At 46.9% G+C, this 12,490-nt stretch overlaps 1 protein-coding gene across 6 annotated transcripts in view; it reads left to right on the forward strand.

The window, feature by feature from the left end:
- Positions 1 to 12,490, forward strand: part of HTR1F (5-hydroxytryptamine receptor 1F) — a 226,172-nt gene that overhangs the window by 188,582 nt on the left and 25,100 nt on the right. For 4 of the 6 annotated variants that reach the window (XR_012664343.1, XR_012664342.1, XR_012664348.1 and 1 more), the window contains exon 3: positions 11,542 to 11,704. The exons of the other annotated variants lie outside the window; for them this stretch is intronic. The gene's annotated coding sequence lies outside the window, so the exon portion shown is untranslated. The remainder of the gene's footprint in view (positions 1 to 11,541; positions 11,705 to 12,490) is intronic. 6 annotated transcript variants of the gene reach the window in all.

The following is a 12,490-nucleotide window of genomic DNA, read 5'->3' on the forward strand; positions in this document are numbered from 1 at the left end:
ACAGCGATCAGATCCCGTACCTCCCGTTCAGTCCATGCTGGAGCTCTTTTGCGATTCTGGGACTCCATCATGGTCACCTCTGCTGATGAGCTCTGCATGGTCACCTGCAGCTTGCCACGCTGGCCAAACAGGAAATGAGATTCAAAAGTTCGCGGTTCTTTTCCTGTCTACCTGGCCAGTGCATCTGAGTTGAGAGCGCTGTCCAGAGCGGTCAGAATGGAGCACTCTGGGATAGCTCCCGGAGGCCAATACCATCGAATTGTGTCCACAGTACCCCAAATTCGAGCCGGCAACGTCGATTTAAGCGCTAATCCACTTGTCAGGGGTGGAGTAAGGAAATCGATTTTAAGAGCCCTTTAAGTCGAAATAAAGGGCTTCATTGTGTGGACGGGTGCAGGTTTAAATCGATTTAACGCTGCTAAATTCGATCTAAAGTCCTAGTGTAGACCAGGGCTAGGTGAATGCCCTAACCATTGACCTATTGAGTCATTCTCACTATCTCTGGCTCATTGTGTATTTTGTACAAAATAGAACAACTTCCACAGGAGAGATTGAAAGACTCACCGTAGAATACTCCATAACCCAATGGTCAGGGTGCTTACTTGGGTGGGAAGAGATGTGGCTTCAAGTCCCTGCTCTGAACTAGGGAGAAGAAGAATTTCAACCAGGTCTCCCACATCCTGGGCAAATGCTCTAACCACTGAGTGTAAGAGGGGTGCCATCACCACCTCATGTTGTTTTTCTCAAGAAAAGCCCTAATCCAGTGGGGGAGGCAGGCTTCAGAGCCCAGGCTCCAGCCCAGAGGTGGGCAAACTACGGTCGTGGGCCACATCCAGCCCATGGGACCACCCTGCCCAGGCCCCTGAACCCCCAGCCCCTCCCCTGTTGTCCCCCCTCCCCCACAGCCCCACCTTGCTGCGCTGCCCGCGCTCTGGCCCGCCGCTCCTCCCGGGTGGCGTGGCTGGCTCCGGCCGGGCGGCAGGGCTGTGAGCTCATGCTGCTCTGAGCTGCATGATAAGGGGGGTTGGATAAGGGGCAGAGGGTTCCAGGGGACAGGGAGCAGGGGGCGGTTGGATAGGCTTGGGAGTCCCGGGGGGCCTGTCAGGAGTTGGGGGGTATGGGTAGGGGTCAGGGCCGTCAGGGGACAGGGAGCAGGGTGGGTTGGGGGTTCTGAGGGGGAGAGTCAGGGGCCAGGCTGTTCGGGGAGGCACAGCCTTCCCTACCTGGCCCTCCATACAGTTTCAGAACCCCGATGTGGCCCTCAGGCCAAAACATTTGCCCACCCCTCCACCAGTCCAAGCCCACCATGTCTACATTGCTATCTTTAGCTCCTGGCAATCGACCTTGGCTCAGACTTGCTGCCGCAGGTGAGGTGTTTTTTTGTTTTTGAGGTGTAGATGTTCCCTAAGTGGCCTCATTCATTGTACAGGGAGCCTGGACATCTAACTTGGGACTGTGGATTCTGTTAGGTGGCACGGCGCCTACAGCTAGGTGTTGCAATGTTAAGCCTACCTGTCCTTTGTGCATTAACTTAGAGGTGGCCAATCTATGACAGGCAGTGCCTGCCCAGTGTTCAAGTGGTCTGCATAAACCTCACACCTTTTCCATCTGCTTTGATACTGTGTTTCATACCCATCTTCTTGAAATCTTGTCCTCCTTTGCTTTGCATGACTCAGGGCTAGCTACACTATATAACTTTGCTGGTGTAGCAGAATTGCAGTGCATACTGGCAAAAGCAGTTCTTTTGCCGTTATAGTTAAACCACCTCCCCCAGTGACACAGCTCTGGTGGCAAAATTTGGTAGTGAAGACCCGGACTCTTTCATTCCAGGTTCTCTTCTATAATGCTAGTCATTCCAGTAGGTCCTCCCACAAAGCTATGTCCTTTGCTCACTCCTTTTCTTCCTCTACCTACACTCTCTAAAGGGCAGTATCCATTCATAAGGCTTTAACTGCCAGCTCTGTGCTGGTGACATACAGGGTTTCCTCTTCACTCCTGACTTATTTCCATCCAGTCCTGCATCTCACCTTGTCTCTCCAATAGCTCCTGGATCTTGTTTTCTATGCAGGAGATCCATTTCCAATATGGTACAGTAACATTTATAAATTCTAAGTGAGTCTGCAATAAAACTTAATTATGCTTGTATAGTTAAAAATATGAACGTTCAAGAATAACATTACATATTTTAGATTTATGTATGTAATCAGCATAGTTCATAAACACCAAAATGGTTAGTTATACGGATACAAGTTTTCCACTCCACCAACACAGCACACTATAAGAACATCTAGAACTCTGGCATATCCAGGTGTACCCAGGGAATATATTCCGTTAAATCTTTGCTACACATTCAGTAATAATTATATAAAATCAGGAGAATGCATCCAACAAAGTATATCCATTACAGAACAAAACAAGGGCGCGAAGTTAAGGCTGGGTGGGTGGTGTAATTGCAATGTTACCAACTAACAATTTTATCGCATGTTTTACAAAAAATTTTCTTAAAGCCCCAACTCCTGTAGCCAGGTGATCACAGGAGAATCTCTGGGAAGGCGGCGGGGAGAGTTGAGTTGTGGGTAAAAGCTTGAAAATGCAACCCAAGTGCATACTAAAGGCTCAGAAACCAGAGGACAAATGAAAAGAACCCCAACATTTTGTTTTAAAATCTCATGACTGAATGCTTAGGGTTGGCAATGCTTAAATTAGGTGGAGTAAAGAAGGATGATATGGCAGCATAGAACTGGCGGGATCCCTTAATTGCTCATTTCCAGACTTGCTAACATTGTATATTCTTTGAAGCTGCAGAACGTATGTGAAGTTTAATTTTGTGGTACTGTTAGACTAATACCTTTGAAGCACTTTCAACCATAATTTCTTTTAGTAGGCGTACTAGACCTATCAGCGGCTGGGTAACACCATTTAAAGTGTGGCAGGAGGCCTGCAGAGGTTTTGGGCCCTGTCCCCAGGGGCAAGAGGTCCCGGGTGATGTTGGAGTGGAAGCTCACCCCGCAGCAGCTTCTGGCCTGGCTCCCTCTCCAGCACATTGGCTCATACCACAGCTTATAGGCAGGGTCTTCCCCCTGCAACACTTCACCCTCCTTTCTGCAGCTATGCCTATTAAATTGTTTGTGCACTAATTTTGCTGTTCCATAATGAAAGAGCGTTCAACTTTGCCTTGCAGCATTTGTTGACACATCCATATTGTCTATTATACATGGTTCCAGTATACTGAAGTTCAAGCTCTCTCTCATTTAATCAATTATTTTACCAAGGACTGAAGTTACAAGATAAAAAAAAAAACCTGGAGACACATTTGTTCTTTTCCAATGCCTTGGGGGCTTTTTTTGCTTGTTCGGTTGTTTTGTTTTCTTAAAAAGCAGCCATGGTTGAGTGACTGCAGTTGCTAACTCCCCTAGGAACTGACATGCAAATTAGATTGTTAGATCTTAGGAGCAGGGACTAGGTGTTTCTTAGGCCTGGTCTACACTACAAAGGTAGGTTGACTTAAGCCAGTTAGTGTCAACCTAGTTGGGGCACGTGTCTACACTTAAGTGTGTCTCCTGCCAACGTATATGCCCCATTACAGCAACACAGCACCACCACCTCCCCAAGTGGCATTGAGCCATAGTCTATGTGTACTGAGGTCAACACAGTGCAAGAGTAGATGCTACATTACTATGTTAATCCTCATAGTCCTCCAGCAGCTGTACCACAATACCCGATGCTGACTGCTCTGCTCACAATTGTGACCTCCACTGCCCCAGGGTCACGGAGACCGGAAGGGCCACCTCTCCTTTAGAGCCCCATGAATTTTTGAAATGCCTTTTCCTGATTGCCCAGCTTGGTGAGCACATGTAGCAGCTCTCCATTCTGGTGTGCAGCTGCCCAGCTGACCATGCTGGCTACACACTCCAAGCACACTCCCATTTGGACTAGACAAGAGACATTGGGCCTGTGGCGAGAAGAGACAGTGCAAACACCACTATGGATCCACTGTAAGAATGTGGACATCTACAAGCAGATTGCACAGGGGAGACAGGGTAAGGGATGTGGCAAGGATGAGCAGCAGTGCTGCATGAAAACAAAGGAACTGCGGCAGGCATATAACAGAAGGCTACAGAGGCCAACATTCAATCCAGTGCTGAGCCTTTTGGCAGAGACCCCACTCCTATCCCACAGACCACTGTGGAGCCTGAGTCACGGGCCTGTAGCATGAACAGTGTGGAGGTGGAGGATGGTTGACATGCAGATTGGGAGGTGCAGCTGTGTGGTAAACCAGGACCTGTTTCAGAGCAGCAGCCGTGTTAGTCTGTATTCGCAAAAAGAAAAGGAGTACTTGTGGCACCTTAGAGACTAACAAATTTATTTGAGCATAAGCTTTCGTGAGCTACAGCTCACTTGACCTGTTTCAGACTCCACCCCAATGCAGTTAGTCCCAGTGCAGGGGAAGGAACACAGGCATGCACCATATGGGCCTGGGTGGCTTCAGGGCACTAGCAGCAATCATGCTTTCTTTGCTTTTGTTACCCTCTGGAGTGAGCGAGCAGCTGGAATCATCCCGGGCTGTGGGAGATGGTGCCAGTATTCATTGCCAGCACCCTATACTCATAGTTTCATGCAATTGAGCAATTCCCTCATTTTCCTCACTGCTGGCAGGCCATACTCAGCAGGGCTGGTGCTCTGAGTGGCACTGGGCACAAGCACTCCAAAGCAGAAGTGTCAATAAGCATGCCTCGTGTAAAACTTCTGGGGAGCAAGGGAAGGAAGTTCTGAATCTTAACTTTTGACTTCTGTTGTGACAGTACTGACAATGGTACCTGCAGGTGTTTTAGCGGCAGCTGCTGCCATTGCAACGTTGAGGGATTTCCCCTTTCCACAGCTATGGAATGTCTGAGCCAGATAAAGAGGAGAAAGAAAAGGATGAGGGATGACTTGTTCAATGAGATCCTGTAAGACAGTGCGCAAAGGGCTTGGAGGGTGAATATTGCAGACAGTTTGAAGAGGTAGACTGGAGAAAGGTCCCAGAGTCTCAGCAGAAGGAGAGGGAGATGCACCAGGACATAATTTGGAATCACAGATGCTGCAGATTCTTGTGGCCCTATGTGTTCAACAATCACAGGTTCACCTCCTTTCGCAGTCCATGGAGAACTCCATTACAGCGCCTCCCTTCACACCCCTTGCCACTCTTCCACATTGCATTGGATGCAGGGAGAGGGGAAAATAGCGTTCACCACCTCTTACCTGTAAGTGGCTGCTCCGTGCAAGGGGCAGTAAGGGATGGGGACGGGGACAGGCAGCGCAGATGTGCCTACCTTTAAGATGGAATACAGGCATAGTATAGTATTTGGGGCAGGGGGGAAATCTCTGCTGCTGCCTGATTGGTTACTTCCAGTTCCCTATGGTGTCCGGTTGACCGGTCAGTCCATAACTCTGGTATTCGTATCTCTGAGGTTCTTCTATAGCTGAATCTTTCCTTGGTGCTGTCAAGGTGGCTGATATAGGGCTTCACGAGCAAGGGGTATTCTGGGTCCCCAGGATCACTTTGGGCATTTCAACATTGCCAATGATAATCCACCCATGGGGAAAGGAAGTCCCTGATTGTAGCTTTCTGTATTCTTTAGAGATGCAAGCTTCATGCCCCTTCCCTGACCAGCCAGCAATGAAACATCCCTGGTAATCCACCAGTGCTTGAATAAGCATACAAAAGTAGCCCTTTCTTCTGATTGTACGCTTGTGGCAAGGTGGTTTGGTGCCAAAATAGGGATGCATGGGTTGTCTGTTGCTCCACCACAGTTCAGGAACCCCATAGCTGCAAAACCATCCTGTGTCCTGCACATTGCCAAGAATCACTGTCTTGCATAGCAGGAAACTATTTATTGCCTAACAACGGCTCCCACAGTGGAAGTTTCCACAGTACGATCTCCAGTCGCATCTCCATTGTCAGTGCAGCTCTCATTCTCCTGTCCCTGAGCATTCATAAGTTCTGCAGCCACTGCTCATCATTCCAGGCCTGTGTTATGATGTAACCCCACCAGTTACTCCAAGTTTCTGAGGCCTAGAAGCAGCACTCCACCATCTGCAGCAGCTCTGAGAATGCCACCAGTGACTTTGAATTAATTCTTGCTGTGTCCCAGAGCAATCTGTCCTCCAAGAAACTGTTATGCTCTACACTGATGAGGTTCTTCTTACGGCTCTGCAAACTCCAGAGGATCACACACCTTGTGCTTGCAACACTTAAAAACAATCATGCGGAGCTGTGCAGACTCCAGGCTTCTGTCAGAGATGGTGGACGGCAAGGAAGGCCATGCGGGTTAATGAGATATTTAACAAAGGCACCAAACTGACTGAGGACATTATGGGATGGAGACAATTGCATGCTGGGAAGTTGACCCCTTGTTCCCAGTCACCCTTGCGTGACTTGCTTCTGTCCCATCATGCATTGCCAAAACTTCCCAAACCACACTGCACTGGCAGGTTGCACACTGGGATACCTACCCATGGTGCACTGGCACAAGCAGTCCTAGTGAGCACACACACTGCCAACACAAAGAGTCGAGTGTGCAAAAGCAATATACTGACTGCAGCAACTTTATGCAGACTTAACTTGCAGCAACCAAAGTCTGTGGTGTAGACATGACCTTACAGTGCCAAGCACAATGGGGTCCTGATCCTTACAGAGGCCAGTGGGTACTACTGTAATACCCAAAAAACAAGTCTTACTACAAATCATCAGTTTTCCCAAGCATCTCCTCATCTTTTTATTCTGTAATCAGCAGCTTCTGCATGTTGACAAACTCTTTGTTACTTCAAAATGTTCAATCCTCTTTTCCTTATATTCTTAAAGGCTGATCATAAAGGAGCTGGTCAGTTGTTTAGCCAACTTGGACTTACTGATTTTTGGCTCCCTCATTTTGCAGTGGGGTCTACTTTATCTCTGGTATTTCTTTTTTTTCTTCGCTTTCTGATTCACTTAAACATTGTCAACAAACCCAGCTGTGAAATTTGTGTGTGCTGTCTTGCACCAAAGTGAAGCATTTCAAAGAAATATTGTGCAGTATAGAAAATGTCCGTTCTTTTTAGCTTCTAATGTCCAGAAAAAACAAAGCTTGTGAAATGATCATTCCTTTACATTAGAATTTTCTTATGCAACAGGCTTTGAAAGTCTTCATTAGATCTAAAGATAACAGCATCAGACTACCCAAGAATTTTCTACTTCGGCGGCTTAAAAGGGAGTGGGGAAGCAGTCTACAGGCATCCTTGGCAGTCCGAACGTAAAGCAGAATTTAAGCTTTCTTGTCTTGAGGTATTTAAAGGCTTTGCTATTGCAGCATTATTGGCACTCTTCTGAATATCTTCTAAAAGATCACACTAGTAAGGTTTCTGAAGTAAAAGAAAAAAGTATAAAAACTTGCAATACACTTCTAGAGGTAGTTTTATCCTATGGCTACAATATGATTTGAGATTTTAGCAGTTGTAATGAAGCACAGGTTTCCTGGTTTGTGTGTATGCCATTTAAAGTTGTGCAAATGGTGTTAGACAATCAGCAACCTGTTTTGAATCCCCGAGACAATAATAAAGTTGTTTCTCATTATTAATTCTGAATCATCAGCTTAAATTTTAAGTCTTTCACTGTCATCTATGCCATGTGTCACAAGTATGTTAGAAAATTATGCAAAGGAAAAGGCTTTGTGTGACAGTCTGTTATTTTCCTATCAGAAATGAAAATGAGTTCACCAAGCACTAGAAGCTTAAAAGGCCTGATTTAATAATCAAAGTGTCTCCAACAGAAGGCCTGACATACCCAGAAGTGAGATTAATACAGAAAAGTTCCTGTAGAAAATAATTCTTACCTGTTTCTTTGGTCTACATTCAGATACCATTTCCTGCTGGTATTACTCCTCTTAAAAGCAAACTTTTGTACAAAATATATTTCCATGAATTAGAGTGTGTTACCCATTCTAACTGTGGCATTTCCCACCTGTTTCCAGAGACAAATAAGCTATGTCAGCAAAAGCACCTTTATGTCAGTGTAACGGTCTCTGCGCTCGGGCTTTTGCCAGTATAGAAATGTCGTAAATTCAGTCAATCACACCCCTAACAGACACCATTATACTTGCAAGTTTCTAGCGTAGGCTAGACCTTAATCTACCAAAAAAGCACATGGGAGCAGCAAATAATTGCTTTCCAGGAAGAAAACCCTAATATGGGGGTCTAGACAGAGTCTAGTCACTGTTTTTAGGACTGTCCCTCTAAGGCACATTCCCAGGCTCAGATCACTTGTTTAACTCCCTTCCCGGGGACATGGGATGCACCATAAAGGTAGGTTAGACTGTCAGTGGAAGACCTCCTGAGCTTTCCCCCAATCCCGCTCTTGGTTGCTTACGCACAACTTCTCCAAAGTTGCACCTAGGCTGTGGCCCCCTGGTTACTAGTTTAACTCCTTCGGGGTAACGTGGCAGAAAGACAAGGAACACAGGTGTAGCAGAAGAATTTCTTAACAGACACTCCCTCTTGGTTAGAAAATGCCAATTTGCTGAAATCTAAATGCTCTACAGGTTTGTGGTGATTTTTGACAAAACTTTTGACAGAAACCTGCCTGTTTTTTGGCCAACTCACCCAGCTGCTTCCCTGGCAGCACAGGCTTTCGGGAGCCCAGGGAGTGTGGGAAGCATATTTCATTTGGGAAACATTCCCAGTGTCAGAACATGCCATCCTTTCTGAAACAAAATTTTGGAATTTGACTTCCACACAAAAAGGTGAATGTTTTGGCTTTTCATCTCAGGTAGGGTGGGACTTTTCCAAAACCTCAACGTTTTTCACAGCCAATTCTATCGGTGAGTCTCATTCAAAGGCTATAGCTCCAGATTGCTCTCACTGATGGGACTTCTGCGAGGCATCAAACAGCTTTCCCAGGCAGAGCAACTGTCTAGAATGCAATACAACAAGCTGCCCTTGGGCAAGTTCACATTTTGAAATCACCATATCCCTGTTTGTCTCACATGAATGTTTACAGAACCTGTAAAATGGACACCATCGCGAGAGAGGAAAGCTTACCACCATATAAAAAGTCCAAGTCAATGATATTAGCGATATTAGACAATGATGAAGTTAGAGTAAATAAAAAGGGACAAAACTACGAGATGACACACTTGTATGATACGATTTGAGAAGCGTTATGTAATCTTATCAGTGGTGAGCTGGAGCTGGTTCGCTAGAACCAGTTGTTAAATTTGGAAGCCCTTTTAGAACCGGTTGTTCCGTGAGGGACAACCAGTTCTAAAAGGGCTTCTAAATTTAACCAGCCAAAAGTGGCGCCTTAGGCGCCGACTCCATGGGTGCTCCAACCCTGGAGCACCCACTGGGAAAATTTGGTGGGTGAAGAGCACCCACCGGCAGCTCCCCGCCCCACCCCCGGCTCCATTTCACTTCTGCTCCACCTCTGCTTCCTCCCCTGAACACGCCGCCCCGCTCTGCTTCTCTGCCCCCACCAGGCTTCCCATGAATCAGCTGGGGCAGGCTGAGAAGCAGGCTGCGGCTTCCTGCTCAGGCCCAGGAGGCGGAGGGGAGCGCGAGGAGGGCCACCCGTGCCGCAGCAGTTAACCCGTTGGGGGGGGGGGCGGGAAGCGCAGGGGAACCGCTCCCCGCCCCAGCTCACCTCCGCCACCCTCGGCCTGAGTGTGAAGCCGCCGCCTGCTTCTCAGCCCTCCCAGGCTTCCCGCCGGAACAGCTGATTCACGGGAAGCCGCGGTTGGGGGGGGGGGAAGCAGAGTGGGGCAGCGCATTCAGCAGAGGTGAGTTGATATGGGCCTGGGCGCAGGCTGAGGAGCTGCCAGTGGGTGCTCCAGTCTTGGAGCACCCAGGGAGTCAGCGCCTAAGGTGCCACTTTTGATGTGATCAGTGTGGGAGCGACTGCTCCCAGGAGCCAGAGGGACCTGCCAGATGCTTCCTGGGAGCTGCCCCAGGTAAGCACCTCCGGGACTCCCCACCTCACCCCCTGGCGGGTGCCTCTGGCTCTTAGGGATGGGGTGGGCATCCACTACGGTGGCCCACAATACCCTCCTGCCCGGTTCAGGGGACAGGGCTCCGGGTGGGGGGGGGGGGTGGGCAACGACCCCCTCGTGGGGTGAGGAGGGAACCCGTTAAGATTTTGGCAGCTCATCACTGATGCTTATGGATTATGATTGTCTATAAAGGGAGCAAAGTGGGGATTGTACATACAAATTTTAACTTTGGCGTTTTCCAGGGTTAACCATACACTGCTTAATGTTCTCCTGTTTTGCACAGAACAGTTGAATACTGGCATGCTCGTTTTTGCTTGTGACCCCAATGGAATACTTATGAGAGCAGCTTTATCTCAAAGGTATCTTGGTGAGCAAATAGAATCTTTCTGGAGGGCCAGTCAATATTCTGAAAGTGCAGGTTTCTAATTCTGTAGACTGAAATATATGGATCTTTGCCAGTTACGGGGTTGTCTGTGCCATGTGTTGTGTTAATAGAGCTCATTTGTTGCCACTAGAATGATTTAAACTGCCCAAGTTTTTATAGATCAAACCGAGAAACACATGTTTTAAGGAGCCAAGACTCCACTGTGTTCAGTTAAGTGTTAGCCGGTCACATTTGACATGCTGCCGTGAAGTATTAATGTACGTTTGCTAGAGGCTTAGGCAGTGAGTGCACATGTTTTATAAAAGTCAAAGTAGATGTTCCACCAACATATTTAACTGAAAAGGACTATCTTTCCTTACCACCACCTTCGCAGGTTAGGGACCCCTTATTCAAAGTCAAGTGTTCCCAACCCCCTTACATATTTTTTTTACTCTTGTACAGTAGCACTAATCTTAAACCTATTGAAATTGTGTGTGTGTGTGTGTGTGTGTGTGTTCAAAAGGTTGACAGAGGATACTTGGACATGAAGGATAAGGTTGGGAGTGGGAAGAAAAAGTGTCTTTGCTTTAGCTGATAGTAAATTTTCAGTGCCTTTCATGACCCCCTAGGGTTCACAACATAAATCAAGATGTTTTATGGTATGTTCACTCTTCAACCATCCCTGTTCCAGTTCAGTTGAGAATTGTGAGGGGCAGCCTCCTACACAGGGTAAAGTAAATCAGGTGGTTTACATAGATCCAAGTTTCACAAACAGTGATCCATGGACCATGGAATACTTGTTGAATTTCCATGGAGGGCTGGTTGGTTAACAGGACCTGGCTCTCCTCCTTGTTTTTTCTCCGCCGGCTTAGAACAGATGGCACAGGGAGATGAAACGAAGAGCAAACACAGCGTGACTAATTTTTTTCCCCCAAAAAAGAAGCAGTCAGGCATGCATAAATAACTTTCCCAGTATTATTATTCCCTGTAAGCAATTGCTGTCGTTGCCACCGCGGTGGGAGGGGAGATGAGTCAGACTATCACAAATGTGAGGGGCAGTGTCCCTGAGGCACTAGCTCTCATAAGAGCCCATCCAGGCTAAAACACCAAACAGTTTGAGAATGCTTATTGTACACAGTTATTACATTCTTGCTTGAAGATGCTCTTTTGTTACAGATGGGGAAACAAGGAGCAGTCACTAATCCCTGAAAATTACCCCAGCAGGCACTCTGCCACTCCGGAGAGGTACATATCTGAGGAGACTAAGAAAAGACTGTCATGAAAAGACAGCCAGGGTTACGTCACTCCATAGTGCCCACAGTTTCAGTAAAACATGGAGGTGAGTTCACTAGCCATCTGTGACTGCCTCGGTTCTTTTTCTGTTGGCTGAAAGGGAGCATTTAAAGAGCTGTCTGAAAAGGAACACTTTTTACAGTGTGTCTGCCCCAACACACATTGATGAGAAATTTGTTAGCTAGATTTACAGACCTATTATATAGATACAAAAAATACCTGAAGGAGGTTTGTTATACATCTAGTATATTACCCCGGACATCAGAGTGTGGCGGACTTCAAGTCAATAGCCCATGGATTTGTACATCTTGCATGGGAGGCATTCTCAGGGGACTCTAGACTTTACCTTCACCTCTTGGTACACTGGCTTTCAGAGGCCATGCAATGTGCTGTTGTTACTCAGGCTTATCACAAGAGGGTGGTTTGATGATGAAGTTCTTTATTATCTTTAGTTGACACTAGTTCTGCTGATACGTGTGTGGTTTTACAGTTATTTTTGGTGTATGGGCCTAGAAGGCCACCATAGACCCATTTCTGCAAGCTGAAAGGATGAATAATTCCAGTTAAGTGAGGCTCAGCTGTGAGAGCTAAATTGGTTTTGCAGTATTGTTCTTCTAGCTGGCCAGTAAATTTTAGGTCCAAAATCTACTACCTAGAAATGCAGACAACAGCCGATGTGCCCTTGAACATTCCTCCAAATACCAGCAGGAGAAAAGCTAATAGCAGAGGGGTTTTCCCCATCTGGTTAAAGCCAGATTCAGCTTCACTACCTGCCTCAAGAATATTTGTTTTAAAGCTATTTGTGGAGTGTTTCACTTTGGGCTGCTTCAAA

This window comes from Caretta caretta, chromosome 1 (assembly GCF_965140235.1).
Source record: "Caretta caretta isolate rCarCar2 chromosome 1, rCarCar1.hap1, whole genome shotgun sequence".
NCBI lineage: Eukaryota > Metazoa > Chordata > Testudines > Cheloniidae > Caretta > Caretta caretta.